The 16,206-nt window shown below is 42.3% G+C and overlaps 1 protein-coding gene across 4 annotated transcripts in view; it reads right to left on the minus strand.

Moving 5' to 3' along the window:
• Positions 1–16,206, minus strand: part of SH3PXD2A (SH3 and PX domains 2A) — a 348,301-nt gene that overhangs the window by 37,710 nt on the left and 294,385 nt on the right. The window lies entirely within an intron of this gene.

Here is a 16,206-nt window from a genome sequence, read left to right on the forward strand (position 1 = left end):
CTGAATCACCTAGCTGGCCTGGACAAAGGCTTCAAGGTCACCCAAAATCACAGATTTGGAGCTCAAAGGAGCCCTAGAGTCCAATCTTCTTATTTAATAATCGAGGAAATTGAGGACAAGATGCACTCGGTGATTTGTTTCTAGACTCTGTTTAAAATGTAGAAGTCAGGATATGGGATACTCAATAGTTTATAGTTGAGTGTCTAATTAGAGTGCTGTAGGACCTCAGAGGACAGGCTGAAGTGGTCGAGGAAAGCTTCCTGGAGGAGATGGGACTTGTTTTACAGCTTGAAGAATGGGTGGGTTTTGATTACAGTAGGGTGGGAGAAAGAGAACATTATAGGCAGGTAGAGTAGCATAAGGCAGAATGGGCTTAATACTGGAAAAGTAATGGGCAGGGGGAAGGTGATAGAAGAGATGAGAATAGATCAATCCTAGAATTCTCTAAGGAGACTTCCTTTCATCCACTCCTGACACTAGTTCCTGGTGAACTATTCCTGTTTGGGCAAGTGTTCTCTGGCCCAACAAAAATCTGGAACTAACCCCTTCAGTCACTCACCACCCAGGAGTTTAAATTTAGTAAGAAAGTACTCCCCTCCACACCAGAAGGCAGATTTTCCTGCTGTGACGTCCACCGATGGCAGCAGCCACAGTAGGCCGGCCCTTAGCCAAGGAGCTGAGAACAGCTCCTCCATTCATGGTTCCAATTTTTAAGGAGCAACATGGAGAACACATGGGAAGAGAGATAGTTGCAGAGAAGGGCCGACGCAGATCTGGGAAGCGCTGGAAATCAGATGCTTTTAAGAGCTAGGAATGGGGATAGGAGAAGGAGGGCAATAAAGAGCTATTCAGGAGTACTTTTTGACTACTCATGGAAAGAAAAGAGGAGCAGAAATCATTAGGGTCCCTCTATTTGAAGAACTCCTAGTGAGATAAGCTGTGGGGTTTTTCCTCCTTCAAAAAGGACACTTGCTCCAAGGATGGTCTTCTATCCATTGCCAAAATATCTGTGTCTTCTATAAGAGGTAGTAGCATGATGCAATGGAAAAGTGTCAGGAGAGCTTGGAGCTGGGTGTGTGTTCACAGGCAAGTTCCCCTTCACCTCAAGACTTGCTGTATAATGGGGTAGCACGATACTTATACTACCTACCTTCCGAGGTTATTATGAGGAATGAGCTTTGTAAACATTAAAGAACATTGTAAATGGGAGATATTCTTTAAAAAATAGAAATCAAGCAGTAGCAAGATAGTACAGTGGATAGAGAGTCAGGCCTAGAGTTGGGAAGACCTGGATTCAAATCCGGCCTCAGACATTTCCTAGCTGGGTGACCTTGGGCAAGTCACTTAACCCAAATTGCGTTGCCTTTGCCATTCTTCTATCTGAGAACTGATACTAAGACAGAAGATAAGTTTTTAAATTAATAATAGAAATCAGGCTGTGTGGTTTTCCCTTGAGGCTGGGCTTGTGTTAGCATGAATATTTCTTTTACCACAGCTTAGTTATAGCTTCAACTAGTTTTTTTTTGTGGATTAAAAGCCAGAGTTTCCATCAGAAATACAGATAAGTAGCATATATCTCGTGCTGGGGGCCTTCTCTTGGAGATATAGGCCACTGAACTGGGACTAGTCCTCAATTAAAGGCCTTTTGTGTCTCAAGGTGCTTAGGATGGAATCTTGGGCCTCAATCCCACAGTCATGTCAAGGTATGGACAGCGGCGGGAGCTGGTGATTTTGAGGCTGTTTCAGCTATTTTGCTAACTTGCTGTGTGTTCCTTGAAAGATGCAGGCCTTCTTTTCTTCAGAACCTTCTTTCCCCTTCCCCAGTCCTAATCCATGTTGTAGTTGTGAAAATAATAAAGATCACAGAAGCAAAGGAAGTGAGAATTAGAAAGGATCTTAATTATTTTTGGTGTTATGGACTCATTTGGCAGTCTGGTGGAGCCTGTGAACCTCTTTTTAAATGCATAAAAAAAAACAAAGGCTAGTGAAAATAAAAATGTATTTTTTTTCCTATCTAAGTTTATAAATCCCTTGAAATCTATCTACAGATTTCATGGAGGGATCTGTGGACACCAGGAAAGAATCCCTCATCTAGTCATTTACAGATGGGGAAACTGAGACCAAGAGAAGGGAAGTTTGCCCAGGGGCACCCAGCAGAGGGATGACTAAGAATAAGGGCTCCTAACTCCCAGTATGGGGTTCTTTCCATGATATCAACCAAGAATTTGGCATTTGGGCTGTCACTTTAGACAGGACACAATGAAATCCTGATCTGGCAGAGTTACTGAGCAGACCAACCTTTCTTCCTTCAGGACATGGATTACTTCCTCTCTTTCCTCCATTGTTGCTCTGGGGCAGATGCTTACATAGGGCTAAGAGGGAGGCCATAAATGGGTCAATAGAAAGCCTTGGTCTATTTCCTGATCATTTCTAATTTCTAGGGAAGCTTCCACAGGCATTTCAGCTCTGCAAAGGATTCACAAAATGGTGAAAAAGAACATTGGATTGGTAGTCAGAAATCTTGGGTTCTAATCTCAGCTCTATCACTGACTATATGGCCTAGGGGAAGCTAGGTCCCCCTCACTGAACCTGTTTCCTCACTTGTAGGATGGACTCTTAGGTTCCTTCCAGTTCTGACATTCTATCATTGAATGAACTAAAAGGACTTTAAAAAAAAAAAAAAAAAAGGAAAAAAAGGAGTTAAGAATTTCCCAAACAAGCTATGACCAGGGTCCCAAAGGCTGTCCTCCTCTGGCTGGCTACCTTGCCTGGCATTGCTCTGCAGGTTCTGCCAGCCGGTGATGGGGGCTGGGGAAGTGGGGCTGGCTCTCCACTTGTCCACATTATGCAGGACCCTCTGCTTACTGACAAGCCTGGGAGGAGGGAACTCAGAGGGGGCCATTCTTCTTCTTCCTCCCTTCCTGGCTTCTGGCTTATCTGACACAGTGAGGTGTTGGGGAAAATCACACATCTGAGCAGAAGTAGGAAAGAGAAATACTGCCAACAGATGAAGTTGCCCTGGACCAGCATATGGCTCAGTCCATTCCTCCCCCACCAGGCCGGCCTCCCGCCCACATAGACACAGACGTGGACTCTCTCCCAACTCATTCCTGAAACCCTCCTCCACCAACATCTGCAGGGAATTATAAAGAGATATCTGCCAAGACTGTCTGAGGCTCCCATTGCCTTCAAACCAGCTGTAGCAATTCCATGGACTCCCATTTTTCACCCACCTCCCAAAGCCTCAAATTAATAACCCTTTGGGCTAGATTTATTATATCTCATAGTTGCCATCCTGGGCCTCCCCTAGATTCAGAAAGAGGGTGCCCAGGATCAGGCTTGGTTGGGCAGAGAAGGGAAGCAGCAAGATGCGACAAGGACAACTCCCTCAGGTTTTTCATTCTTTTGCCCAGAGGCCAGAGAGTACAATAGCATTCTCTCTTCCTTATTCTTGGATGCTCTGTTATCTCAATGTGGTCCATGATCCCTTGAACATTTTTTGACAACCATCTCACAGCCCCTTGCTGGCTCACGGAGTCCCCTTGCAATCCATCAATACCTCTACATCTTTTTCAACCTCCACTTTCCCCCTTTCTTTTATAAAGCTAATTGTTTGAATTCAGGGTAAGACTTTAACATTTCTACCTATTGAAGTCATAGAATTTTTATTCAGTTCAGTCCAGTGTTCAAACCTGAAATGATCTCTTTTAACTCGGGCTCTTTCACTGAAGGTATTAGCCTCCCTTCCCATCTAGGGCTCCTGAATTGTTAGGAGCTTCTTTTCAAAAAGCCCACTTAATTATACATGACACTGGTGGATTGGATCTTAACAACATTGCTGTCCAATGAGATATAGATTACTGACTTACATCCTGTAGGGGAATACAGTGCCTGCCCTGGGAGAGTTTCCAGTTTGATTATAAAGGAAAGATCGATATAGGTGAAAAACATTTAGTAATGTCCACAGAGTACCATGCAACAATGACAGTTCCTTACACGTCAAATTTTAAGAGCCAATAAATGCTGAAAGCAATAGGTGCTTTTATTTGATGAGCTAATGAAAAAAGCCTAAAAGGGAAGAACTTGTAGCTTAACTGAACATACTTGAGAGTGAGAGGCAAAGCCAGTAAGAAAAGAGGTCAGGGCAGCCCCTCAGCCCTTTTACATGGGAACCAAGATTAACAAATATCACAGCAGGATGGGGAAGGGACAAGAAAGGGATACACCCAAGGATGTCTCTATGGAGCTTTGAGCATGATGGTCTAGGACTTCTGGGTCCATGCTCCAAGGCAGCCCAGGCAATTCTGGAGGCAGGACGGCTCCTGATTCAGAGCTACTCAGTGGTTTTATGAGGATTGGGAAGAGGGCAGAAGTGAGGGGAAAGGTCTTTCCTAGGTGGGCCTGAATAGTTTCCTACCCTAGAGGTCACAGGTAGGGAGCTGGCAGTCAGCTAAGAGAATGGAAATTTCTAGCCTGAGACTGTTCCAAGAAGAGAAGTTTTCAAACATGGGGAGCTCCAGAGAAAAGAGAGCAGATTGGAGGAGGTAGAAAAGGATAGGTACCAAGTAGGAGGAGAGTATGTTACTAAAGAATAAATAACATGTTGGCTAGAAAGGACTTAGGCAGGAAAAAAATGAGTAAATAAATAAATAAACAGGTTTTTCCAGTCTACAAAGAGTTCTTTACAAACCCTTTCACAAACATTACTTTATTTAATCCAAACAACAAAGCTATGAAGCAAGTATTACAGATATTAATGCCCCCATTATACAGATAAGGAAATAAAGATGGTATGTGAACACTTAGAAAGGGGAGGTGACTAATTCCCAGCACTCACCATAGGTTTACCAATAACATGCTCTGCCAGACTAACTTTATTTCCTTTTATGATACAAATGTCTAAACTGGCAAATTGAGGAAATGTTCATAGTACTTCTGGAATTCTATGTGGTATTGGACAAAATCTCTTATTCTGTATTTATAGATGAGCGGACTTAACAGTCCACTCATCTACAAATAAAGTATAAGATGTACTAAATCTACATCTACAAATACAGTATAAGAGGTACTAAATCTACATCTACAAATACAGTATAAGAGGTACTGAAAAACTAAAAAAGGTACTAAAAACTTCATGTCACTTAAAATCAAGAGGCAGCTAATGCTTGGTAGACAGGATTTGGAGTTAGAAAAGGCTTAGTTCAGATCCCAACTCTACCATCAACAACTGTGTGATGGTGGCAAATCATTTAACCTCTTTAAGGCTTAATCTGTTCATTATAAAATGAGGATGCTAATACCTATCATACCTAACACATAGGTTGTTATGAATTAGACAATTAGACAAATGTTTGTATAGTGTTTTGTAGATTTTTAAAGTGCCATATAAACATCAGTAAAATGCAGATCTTCAAGTGGATGCTGGATGATCCCGTGTGAGGGATGAGATAGAGGAAATTCATGCTGTGGGTACCAGCCTGGCCTGGACGATCTCTAAGGTTCCCTCCATCTCTCACATGCCACAAGACTCAAAGTCACCAGAGCCGGCACAATGGTGGAGCCGAGCTTCGGAGCCAGGTGCCCTGACTTCTTAGCTCAGCGCTCTTTTCTCTAGGCTATACTGCTTAACAAGTAAATTAATATTCACAAGGAGAATGACGGCATCCAAGAGTCTGGGATTTGAAGTGCCCAGCCTGCTCAAAGTTCCCGTCTAAACACAGACAAGTTTGGTCTCTTTCCTGCCTGGGGGACTTCTGCATTTCAACCAATCACTCAGCACATCATTATCCAACACCTCTGGGGTGTGTGGCATTTGGTGGAGACAGGAAAAGATGGGGCAGAGCTCCCACAGTGTAGCTCTGTATTCCTACAAGAGGACAAGCCCAGAAGCATCCTTGATCCTGGTTCTACTCACTCCTGTGGAAGTGGGGGTGGAGGCATGGTGGAACAGGCGATGTTTTAGACCAAGAAGGGGACAGGAGAGGGAAGATGAAGTAGGTCAGTACAATGATTCTAGTTGAAATAAAATCAGTATTGTGAAGAAGTAGAGGACAGAGAGAGGAGGAGGGTCTGGGGAGAAAATGTGGGATCCAATTGGAAAAAAATATACAAGAGATGTCAGGGAGAGTAGATTACCCTCACCTCTATCTCCTGACTGAACTTGATTCAGGTCATTTTAGAATTAGGAAAGAGAGAACTTCAGGGCACTTCTCTCCTCCAGTTCCACTTGTCTAATTAAGAGCCCTTCTCTGAAAGTTCCTCCTCTATCTAATTTATACCTTTCCTAATGTACATGGGTTTTGTTGGACTCCTGCCTACCTCTGAGGATGAATCTTGACTGTGGACCCCAGTAAGGTACTGAAGAATTTGGGTGCACTGTTCAGGATCGAGTTAGGGATCTCCCTTCTGCACCATCCTCAAGTTACTTAAATTCTTTTATTCTCTAGACATATTTATGGAGCCAGATTAGTTCAAACGTCATGTCTTTAGCTCAGTGTGGAATAAAAATCACAATAGTGATTATTAAAGCACTTCATAAATATTTCATTTTTGTCATTAGAGCCACCGTGAGAGGTGCAGATGTTATCATTATCATTCCTCATTTTACAGATGAGGAAATTGAAGCAGTAAAAGGCTAAGTGACTTGCCCATAGTCACACAACTACTAAGTGTCTGAGGCCAAATTTAAACGTGGGTCTTCCTGATCCCCAATCTAGAGCTCTATGCCTGTGTCACCTTGATATAGGAGAGGATTCATTCACTGAGTAAGGCACTGGACTAGATGACCTTTCCATTCTTTTTCCACTCTGAGAGCTTGTGATTCAGTCAATCAGCAAGTCTTTATTAAAGCCCTCTGGTGAACTTGGTGCTGGAAAGATAAAATAATCTTTGTCCTAAAGGAGTTCTACAGTCCAGTTGCAGAAGTAGGACACACATACACACACAGAGGAAAACATGAGGTAGGATGAGGTGTGATGAGTGTCAAATTAGAGGCAGAGAAATAGATCCTTTGGGACTGAGGGGATCAAGAAAGATTTCACAAAGGAGAGGGTCCTTGAGCCAATAACCCTCCTTCAGGATTTTGCTAGATGGAGGAGAGTAGGTAGGGTTGGGGGAAGCCATTCTAGATTGGTGATGAGTGTAGGCAAAGAGATGGTGGTAGGAATGAGCATGGAGGGTTTAGGGAATGACAAGAATACAGGACAGGAGTTCTTAAGGTTCTAGATTTCAGGAGGTTGGTGAATTTGGATAGAAAAAAAAATTATCTTTTTTTTCCCCCTACTAACCTCTTACTGAAATTCAGCATTTCTTCAAACATTTTTAGCCATTTTTGTGATTAAGGGGTCCATCATCTTCACCAGATTGCCAAAGAGGTCCATGATATAACAAAGATTCAGAATTGGAGGAAAGCCCAGAGTCTCTATGTCATCATACAGCCCGAGATTCTCCTACCAATACTATAGGTCTAGGCCTGAGGCAGGGGTGACCTGAAGGATGGAGATGCCATCAGCCCTGCTCATTTACAAGGTTCCGGCCCTAACTGCTCAGCCAAGCTGGACCTGAGGATCAAAGGTCAAGCACTCAAGGCTTCAGGATGTAAGAGCAGCTGTCGGGGGAAGGATAGAAAGGAGGGAACTGCTGACTGCTGGAGCTAACTAAGAAGAAGTCTGCCAATGTGGGAATCTTGCATGTGTGAATGTGTATCTGTGTGTGTGCTTTAATAGATGCCAAATAATACGGATATCTCACATTTGTGTTAACATTTAGCAGTTTTCAACAGACTTTCTCATTTGCTTCTCACTCCTCCCCTTGGAGTTGGAGGTTAGACAGGGACAGAATAATTATTGCCATTTTACAGATGAGAAAACTGATTTCCAGAAAAGTCAGAGGCAGAAGTAGATCCCAAGGCTCCTACTACATTGCCTATTTACCAACTTAAGCCATTAATAGGAAGGAAAAGTTTTAGTCTCATTCCAGGGCTTTTGAACCCTGGCCTAGCATAGCTCTGTTCCTTTGTCCCCAAATGCCCGTTTCTTTTCTGGTGCCCTTGGCCCTTGCTTGGGTGATTTCCAGTGACTTGGATCTCCTACTGGCCAGTCATCTCAGCAGATGGGCCAGCCTGAGAAACAACAGCCTTAGCCACTGACCCATTTGGGGCATAACAAGGCCCTAAGCACAATCCAGATGTTCCTTTCTCTGAAGGAACTGTGACCAAACTTAGTGCTGTCATTGAAGGTGAGGATATTATTTTTTTAATGCTCCTTCAAGGGTCTAGAAGCCATTATTAGATCAGACACCCCCCCCCCCAGACCTCTTCTAGTCAGATCATGTCAAGCATTGTGTTTAGTTCCTAAATACTGGTTGAAGAAAAGCCTGAGAATAGCCCAAAGGAGGGCAACTAGGATGACTGGATGGATGGGCCTTGAGTACACGTCATAGAAGGGAAATTTGGAGGAACTAGGGATGCTTAGATCAAAGAAGAGAAGACTCAGAGGCAGCGTAATAGCTGTGTTTAAATATATCAAGGAAGGGCTATTAGCCTCGTTCTGTTTGTCTCCAGATTAGAAAATCAAAAGCAACAAGAGGAAGATACAGAAGCCATTTTCGACCTGACATCAGGAAACCTCCCTAAATAACATGAAGGGTCCAGGGATTTAGGGGTGGCCCTTCAAGCACATGCTAGAGCAGGGATTCCTTTTTCATGTAAGAGCCGGACTAGCTGGCTGCAGAGGTCCCTTCCAACTCGAAAATCCTGCGATTTTGTGACTAGGACTCTTTTGGACATGCCAGGAGGTGAAGGAGACCAGCTGCACATGCCAGAGCTCTCCATTCATCCTGCATATCCCCCAGAGACCAAAAAGGAAATGAAGGAAGAGGAGGAGGAGGAAAAGAAGGCAGCTGTAGGGGAAAGAACACCGCTCAGCTTCTCTGCGGTCATTAGCAGCTTTTCCAAAACTGAACTAAACCATCTTCTTGTCCCAAATCCATCCCTCCTGATTCCCCCATCTCTCAGCGGCACCTATCTCAGCAAACAAAGGGGAGGGGAGATACGAGGTCGAGGGAACCCCCATACGGCTCCCCGAAATTAGCTCAGGATCCACACCCCTGATTCCCACTCTCCAGCTAGTTAGGTGGAGGTTCAGCTTTTCCTCGAGATGATGGCAGCTTATACGTGCAAGCACATGTCTATAAGTGAGCAGCAACATGTGTGTATGTCATGTTGAGGCATGTGAACATGGGAGGGGGGAACGTGTGTCTTGGTACACCCAATATGAATGCAGGAAGGCATATGCACGGGAACACACACTCTCCTTTGTAGGGTTTGGGGCTAATTTCTAGTGGCCGAGGAAGAAGCTGAAGATGCTGTTATCTGGTGGGAAAGGAGAGGAAAGGAGAGGCATCTCCTGAGGAGTTCACATTTATACATTTGCCTAGAATGGTTTGGCAATAAAGGAAAGATGGGCTCTGACAGGCTATTCCTAGGGTCGACGGATCAGACTGATGTTGGGGATGAAGGGGTGACCCATCCCCGCTCGAGGCTGAACTCTTCCCCTTGGAATTCCAAGCCCTTTCTCTACAAGCTGACTCTCACTTAACTTTCCAGCCTTATTTCCTACTATTTCTATGCATATACCCTTGCTTCCAGCCTCTCTAGGCTGGGATCGATATGAGCCATATACCCTTGCTGCCTTTTTTCCTTGCCCTTGTGACCAATACTTAATAACCATAATAATATGACTATTAATCATTATTAATTATAATTAATGCAATTAATCATCATCATCAAAAAGCTGACATTTAAGATTTCCTTTGCCTGCATTGTTACACTGGATCTTCACAACAGTCCAGTGTGGTACATACAGCAGACATTAATATCCCTGTCCATTCTTTATCAAAATTTTATCTGTCTTTCAAAGCTCAACTCAAAACCTGTTTTCTAACCTCCAAAACCCATTTTAGTTTCTCATTTATTCTAAAATTCTTTCTATGCTGCTTCTAGTCTCAACACTGTCTTGGTACAGAATCACATACAACCTTGAGTTCTCATCACTTCTCTCTCATCTGGACTACTATAATTAAAAAAAAATCCTTACTTTCTCTCTTAGAATTAATACTAAATATTGGCTCTAAGGCAGAAGAGTGGTAAAGGCGAGGCAGTTGGGGTTAAGGGACTTGCTCAGGTTCACACAGTTATGAAGTATCTGAGCTTTGAAACCAGGACCTCTTATTTCCAGGCCTGGATTTCTATCCCCTAAGCCACCTAGCTGCCCCTAAAATAGCCTCTTAAGGCATCTCCTTGTCTTCATCTTCTTCCCTTTCCAAACCTTCCTCCATACAGTTTTCAAAATAATATTCTTAAAGCACTGGTCAGGCAATATTAGTCCCCACTTCATGAAGCTTCAATGGTTCCTTTCTGCCTGTCTGTTCCAATATAAATTCCTCCAACTGGCATTTAAAGCTCTTTGCAATATTATTCCAATCTATCCTTTCCAATTGATTGGGATTACTCTCTTTCATGCACTTTACTTCCTGGCTCATCCTGCCTCCTAGATGTTCCTTCTATAAAATATTTTATCTGCCTCTGTATAAATTTCCCCATCCTTCCACTTGGAGTCTGTGAATTCAAAAAAATACATAGATTTAAATAACTATTATTTCAGTAGAATTGGTTTCCTTTCTAATTCTATGCCAAAAAACTATAAAAACTGTACATACCCTAGCAATACTGCTACTTGATCTATAAGCCAAAACAAATTTTTTAAAAAAGGAAAAAGACCCATATGCACAAAAATATTTATAACACCTCTTTTCGTGGTCGCAAAGAATTAGAAATTGAGGGGTGTCCACCATTTGAGGAATGGTGGAACAAGTTGTCATATCATTGTGATGGAATACTATTGTACTATAAGAAATAGCATGCAAGGTGCTTTCAGAAAAGTCCAAAAAGACTTACATGAACTTATGCAAAGTGAACTGAGCAGCAGCAGGAGAATAACATATATAATAACAGCGATATTGTATAATGATCAACTGTGATTGACTTAGCTATTATCGGCAATACAATGGTCCAAGGCAATTCCAAAGGATTCATGGTGAAAAATGCTATCCACCTCCAGAAAAAGAACTGATCAGGTTTGAATGCAGATCAAAGCATACTATTTTTAACTTTTTTGTCTATGTTTTCTTTTTCAACATGACTAATATGGAAATATGTTTTGCATGACTGCACATGTATAACCCATATCAAATTGCTTGCCTTCTGAATGAAGGGGAGAGGAGGGAGGGAGAGAATTTGGAGCTTAAAAATCTAAAAAAATTTTTTTACACATAATTGGAAAAAAATTTTAATGAAAGGAAATGAATGCTTGTTGAGTTCAGCTAAGTGGCATGCTATCTCCTTCCTACATTGTGACTCCAATCTCCCTGGTAAGACTGTGAGCTCTTTGGAGGGTCAGGATCACATCTTACATCTAGCTACTGTAGACCAGAACAGAATGGGGTACATGGCAAGTGTGCTCATCCCTTGAGTTTGCCAAGCCTGGTTAACACCTGCCAGTGAGGACATCACATGGGGGTTCAAGACCCCACCCCAGAAAGTGTTATTTCAGGCTTCCAATGGCCCCTAGAATCTGACTCAATATCACTAGCCCCTAGAGCTGCCAACAAGGCATTTCTCATAGCCCCGAAAGAAGCAGTTCTTGGAAAAGAAAACTCTTTAAGGGATGAGTTATTAATGGGCTGCTCAAGTGATCCTATTTTCCCTGTTGTCTATGGGTCTGGGATGATATAGTAGAAATAACCCTGGCCTTGGAGTCAGAATATCCAGCTTTGAATCCTACTTTGGATATTTAACTAGAAGTATGACCTTAGGTAAGTCAATCTCTTTGAGGGAGGTTCCTCATTTTTTAAGTGAGGAAAATACCATTAATATTTCCAACCTTACAGGACTGGTGGGAGAAAAATGTTTCTAAATCTCAAAGTATTAATAAACAGCAGTTAATAACATTCATTCTTAGAATAACTAACCTGTTTTTGCTGACTATCAATCCATCCTAGGACATAGCCCTTTAGAATTATGGTAGTTTGAAACATGGGCTCTAGGAAGACAAACGAAAACCTACTAAAAAAGTCATGGAACTAGAAGGGATTTCAGAGGTCAATTATTTCAATCCAATATTTTACAGATGAAGAAACTGAGACCCAGAGCATTTAAATGAATTGCCTAATGTCACAGTATCTGTGACAGGACTTGAACTCAAGTCTTCAAGACTCCAGGTCCAGTATGTCCATTATCACACACACACACACACACACACACACACACACACACACACACACACACACANATGTCCATTAACACACACACACACACACACACACACACACACACACACACACACACATCCCCCTTTATGTTGCCCAAGTCATTAATGCACTGGCTCTGGTATTCTTTTTCCTTTCTTCCTCAATGATTTGCCCAGGCTATCTCCCATACTTGCAACATTCTACCACCTTTCATTCTCTCTTAAAATCTTTAAACCCATTCAAGGAATATCTATGTGGCTCAGTGGATAGAGTGCTAGGCCAGGAGTTAGGAAGACTCATCTTCCCAAGTTCAAATCCAGCCTCGGATACTTCCCAGCTGTATAACCCTGGGAAAAGTCACTTAAGCCTGTTTGCCTCAGTTTTCTCATCTGTAGAATGAGATGGAGAAGGAAATGGCAAACAACTCCAGTATCTTTGTCAAGAAAATCCCAAAAGAAGTCATGAAGAGTTGGACACTACTGAAAAACGACTGAACAACAAAAAAGGCTTAACTATGTGAATCATTTAGTAATTCTCTCTCACCTTTCCCAGATAGGAAGCCCCAAATGATTTGGTCTTCACTTTGTATATATTTTGAATTTACTTTTCTATGTACATTTTATTATCCTCACTAGAAATAAAAGCTCTCTGAGGTCAGGGACTGATTTTTTAAAATTTCATATCCCCAGTGTAGGGCCTGATACATGATAGGTTTTTACGCCATGCCAGCCTCTATATATTTGATTATATTATTTCTCCTCCAAAATGCCTGTCTAGTTCCTTCCTCTCTGCCTTCCTAAATCCTATCTGTCCTCAGAGAGTCAGTTCACACTCACCTCTTTTGGGAAGCCTTGAAGGACTGTTGGAGCCCACAATATTTCCTTTACCTTCAAAGTTCCTAGAGCCCCAACCATCTGAACTACATGCACCATGACAGACACAGTCTTTCTTGCCTTCCAGGACTTTTCTAAGTTTTTTTGAAATGGTCCTGTTTTAATTTTAAGATGTATTAGGAATATGGCATTTCTAGTTTATTTCAATTGATGGGCAAAAGTGGGTCAGAATTTTCTAGGCTACTTAAGAAATAAATAAGTTGATGATTGAGAGAAAGGGCACAGTATAGTTATGAAGTGCTGAAACTCTACTAAGAAGCAGTTCTTTTGTGGAACTTTCAGTATCCCTGGGTCATAGTAGAGGAGAAAGTATCCAATTCTAAACATATCAGAAATTTTACTTTAAAACTAGTAAGATGATCATTCATGGAGGAAAGTCATTGAATGAAAATATTCTACTCTCGTATGATGGAAAAAGCAGTGGCCTTGGAGTCAGAAAACTGGGGTCTGGTTCTAGTGGAAAAGCTAATTAGCTGTGTGAACTTAGGAAAGTCAATCCTTCCCTCCAACTCCCCACCTGCCTCAGTTTCTTTTTATTCCTGATCCTCTAAAGGAGGGAGGTTAACTACATGATCTTTAAGACCTTTTCAGTTCCAAAATCCTATAAATATGTGTCTGCAAAGCCCACTCTCCAGAGACAAGGCTCAGAAACTCAGGGTGTGTGGCCCCCACCTCAAAAACCTCAGACAGAAATTCACCTTAAAGGAGAATTAATCTAGGGGTAGGTTTCCCAGCAGAAGGTCTCCCCTAGAGTCTTATCCAGGATTTCAAGGTAGAGAGATCCTTGAAGTCAGTTGTTCTCAATGTGAGGTTCGTTGACAGTATACAAAAATCTATGACCACTGATTTGGTCAATCTTTGGGACAAGATTATCTCATTATCACCTAAGGTCTTGACAATGGCTATGAGAGACCATAAGGACCATGGGAGCCTAGAGCCTAGATTTAGAGGTAAAAGGAACCATAGCGGTCCTGAGATCGATCCCCCATTTTATTAATAAGGAAACAGGGCCAAAAGTTAAGTGACTTGAGCAAGGTCAGCACATGAAATAATCCCAGGAAACCACATCTTCCCAGAATTTTGCAGGCTGATTCTGAGTGGCTCAAGGTTAAGGCCTGAGGGATTTTATGCTGTTGTAGACAAGGGGAAAGGGAGCCTTTTATAAAAGGCACCCGTCTAAGGTAAGTGGACTACAGGTACCTACAAACAGAATCAATCATAAGTATACTTGAAAAGGATAAAACCCAAGATTTGGTAGAATTTTTTTGGTGGCACAGGCTGCATTCATGAGTCATTCTAGCTGTTTCTGCTTAACATCCCTTTCCCAACCCCCTCCCTCCCAGCCCTGTCTGACCAGACTGCATCAAGTTTCTATTGAACGCTGCCACTGATTCCCAGATGCTGCCTCCTTCCCCCAATTCCCCAGTCACGGCTCTCATCAAACCAAGGTGGAAAAAGAAGATATGATTCAGCCGATCTATTCTTCCAAGACTGAATAGACCTAATTGAAATAAAAGCAGGGAAGGGGCCCATCAGCATATTGTCCATCTGCCTCAGCACTTGAAAGTAAGAACACAGAGAGCCCTCCTTTTTTTCCCTTCCAGTTCTGCAGCCACAAGCCCAGGAATCCTGAGATTTCTGAAAGGCTAAGACTGGGGGGGGGGGGGGGGGGGGAGGAGACACATACTCTAAGACCAAAGGAAAGATCCTGGGACACAAGGGCCATTGAGCCTCCCCCCTTATCATCACTTTCCCAATAATCTATTCAATGATAACTTCCAAGTTGTAGAGTATCTGTAGCATTTTGACATCCTTTCCTGGCTTCGAGGCTCCCAACAATTCTGTGAGTTGGGTGTAGAAGGAATGGAAACATTCCCATTTGAATGTTGGGGAAGCTGAGTCCTAGAGATAATGTGATTCCCTAAAAGGTTCACCCTGGTTGATCTGGAACCAAAACACAGATTTCCTGATTCCTTGTTACATTATGTCTATTTTTCACACAGTACACCACTAAATGAAAGCCATTTTTTCCCCCTCGACAATTTTGGATGTCNCTCTAAGACCAAAGGAAAGATCCTGGGACACAAGGGCCATTGAGCCTCCCCCCTTATCATCACTTTCCCAATAATCTATTCAATGATAACTTCCAAGTTGTAGAGTATCTGTAGCATTTTGACATCCTTTCCTGGCTTCGAGGCTCCCAACAATTCTGTGAGTTGGGTGTAGAAGGAATGGAAACATTCCCATTTGAATGTTGGGGAAGCTGAGTCCTAGAGATAATGTGATTCCCTAAAAGGTTCACCCTGGTTGATCTGGAACCAAAACACAGATTTCCTGATTCCTTGTTACATTATGTCTATTTTTCACACAGTACACCACTAAATGAAAGCCATTTTTTCCCCCTCGACAATTTTGGATGTCCCTTCACCTTTCCCCACAGACATGGTCCTGGAAGAAAGCTGTGATCAGATGTATTGTGTCTTCATAACAGAATCCTGCTTTTTGACATTCAGTCATGCAAAATAAAGAAATCTGTCTACAGATCCTGACCTCGTCCACATTAGACAATTCACTAACAGAAGCAGAATCTGAAAAGTACAATGAGAAAAAGATCAACAGCAAACAAGATGCCACTGATAATTTTGTTCAATAACAACCAAAAGTGATAAGTGGTTTAGAGACATAATACAACTTTGCTTGTAATGGTGAGCATTTCTGAATGATGGTTAAGTTGACAATAGAAATTATGTTTTTAAAAAAAGGAAAAGAAAAGAAACGATCCCCAGTGGTACATTTCCCACAATGATTTCCTGAGAAGAGATTTTTGTAGGAAAGAGGCAGGGATTGGGATGTGGGTAGGAGACAGAAAGAGGGAGCCCCCCAGGAGGGAGATGCTAAAGACAGGGTTCTAGAATAAGAATAGGCTCAAAGGATAGGTCTCAGGCAACTGGGTGGCTCAGTGAATTGAGAGCGAGGCCCTAGGGACTGGAGGTCCTAGGTTCAAATC

The sequence above is a fragment of the Gracilinanus agilis genome, chromosome 2, assembly GCF_016433145.1.
Source record: "Gracilinanus agilis isolate LMUSP501 chromosome 2, AgileGrace, whole genome shotgun sequence".
NCBI classification, from domain to species: Eukaryota; Metazoa; Chordata; class Mammalia; order Didelphimorphia; family Didelphidae; genus Gracilinanus; species Gracilinanus agilis.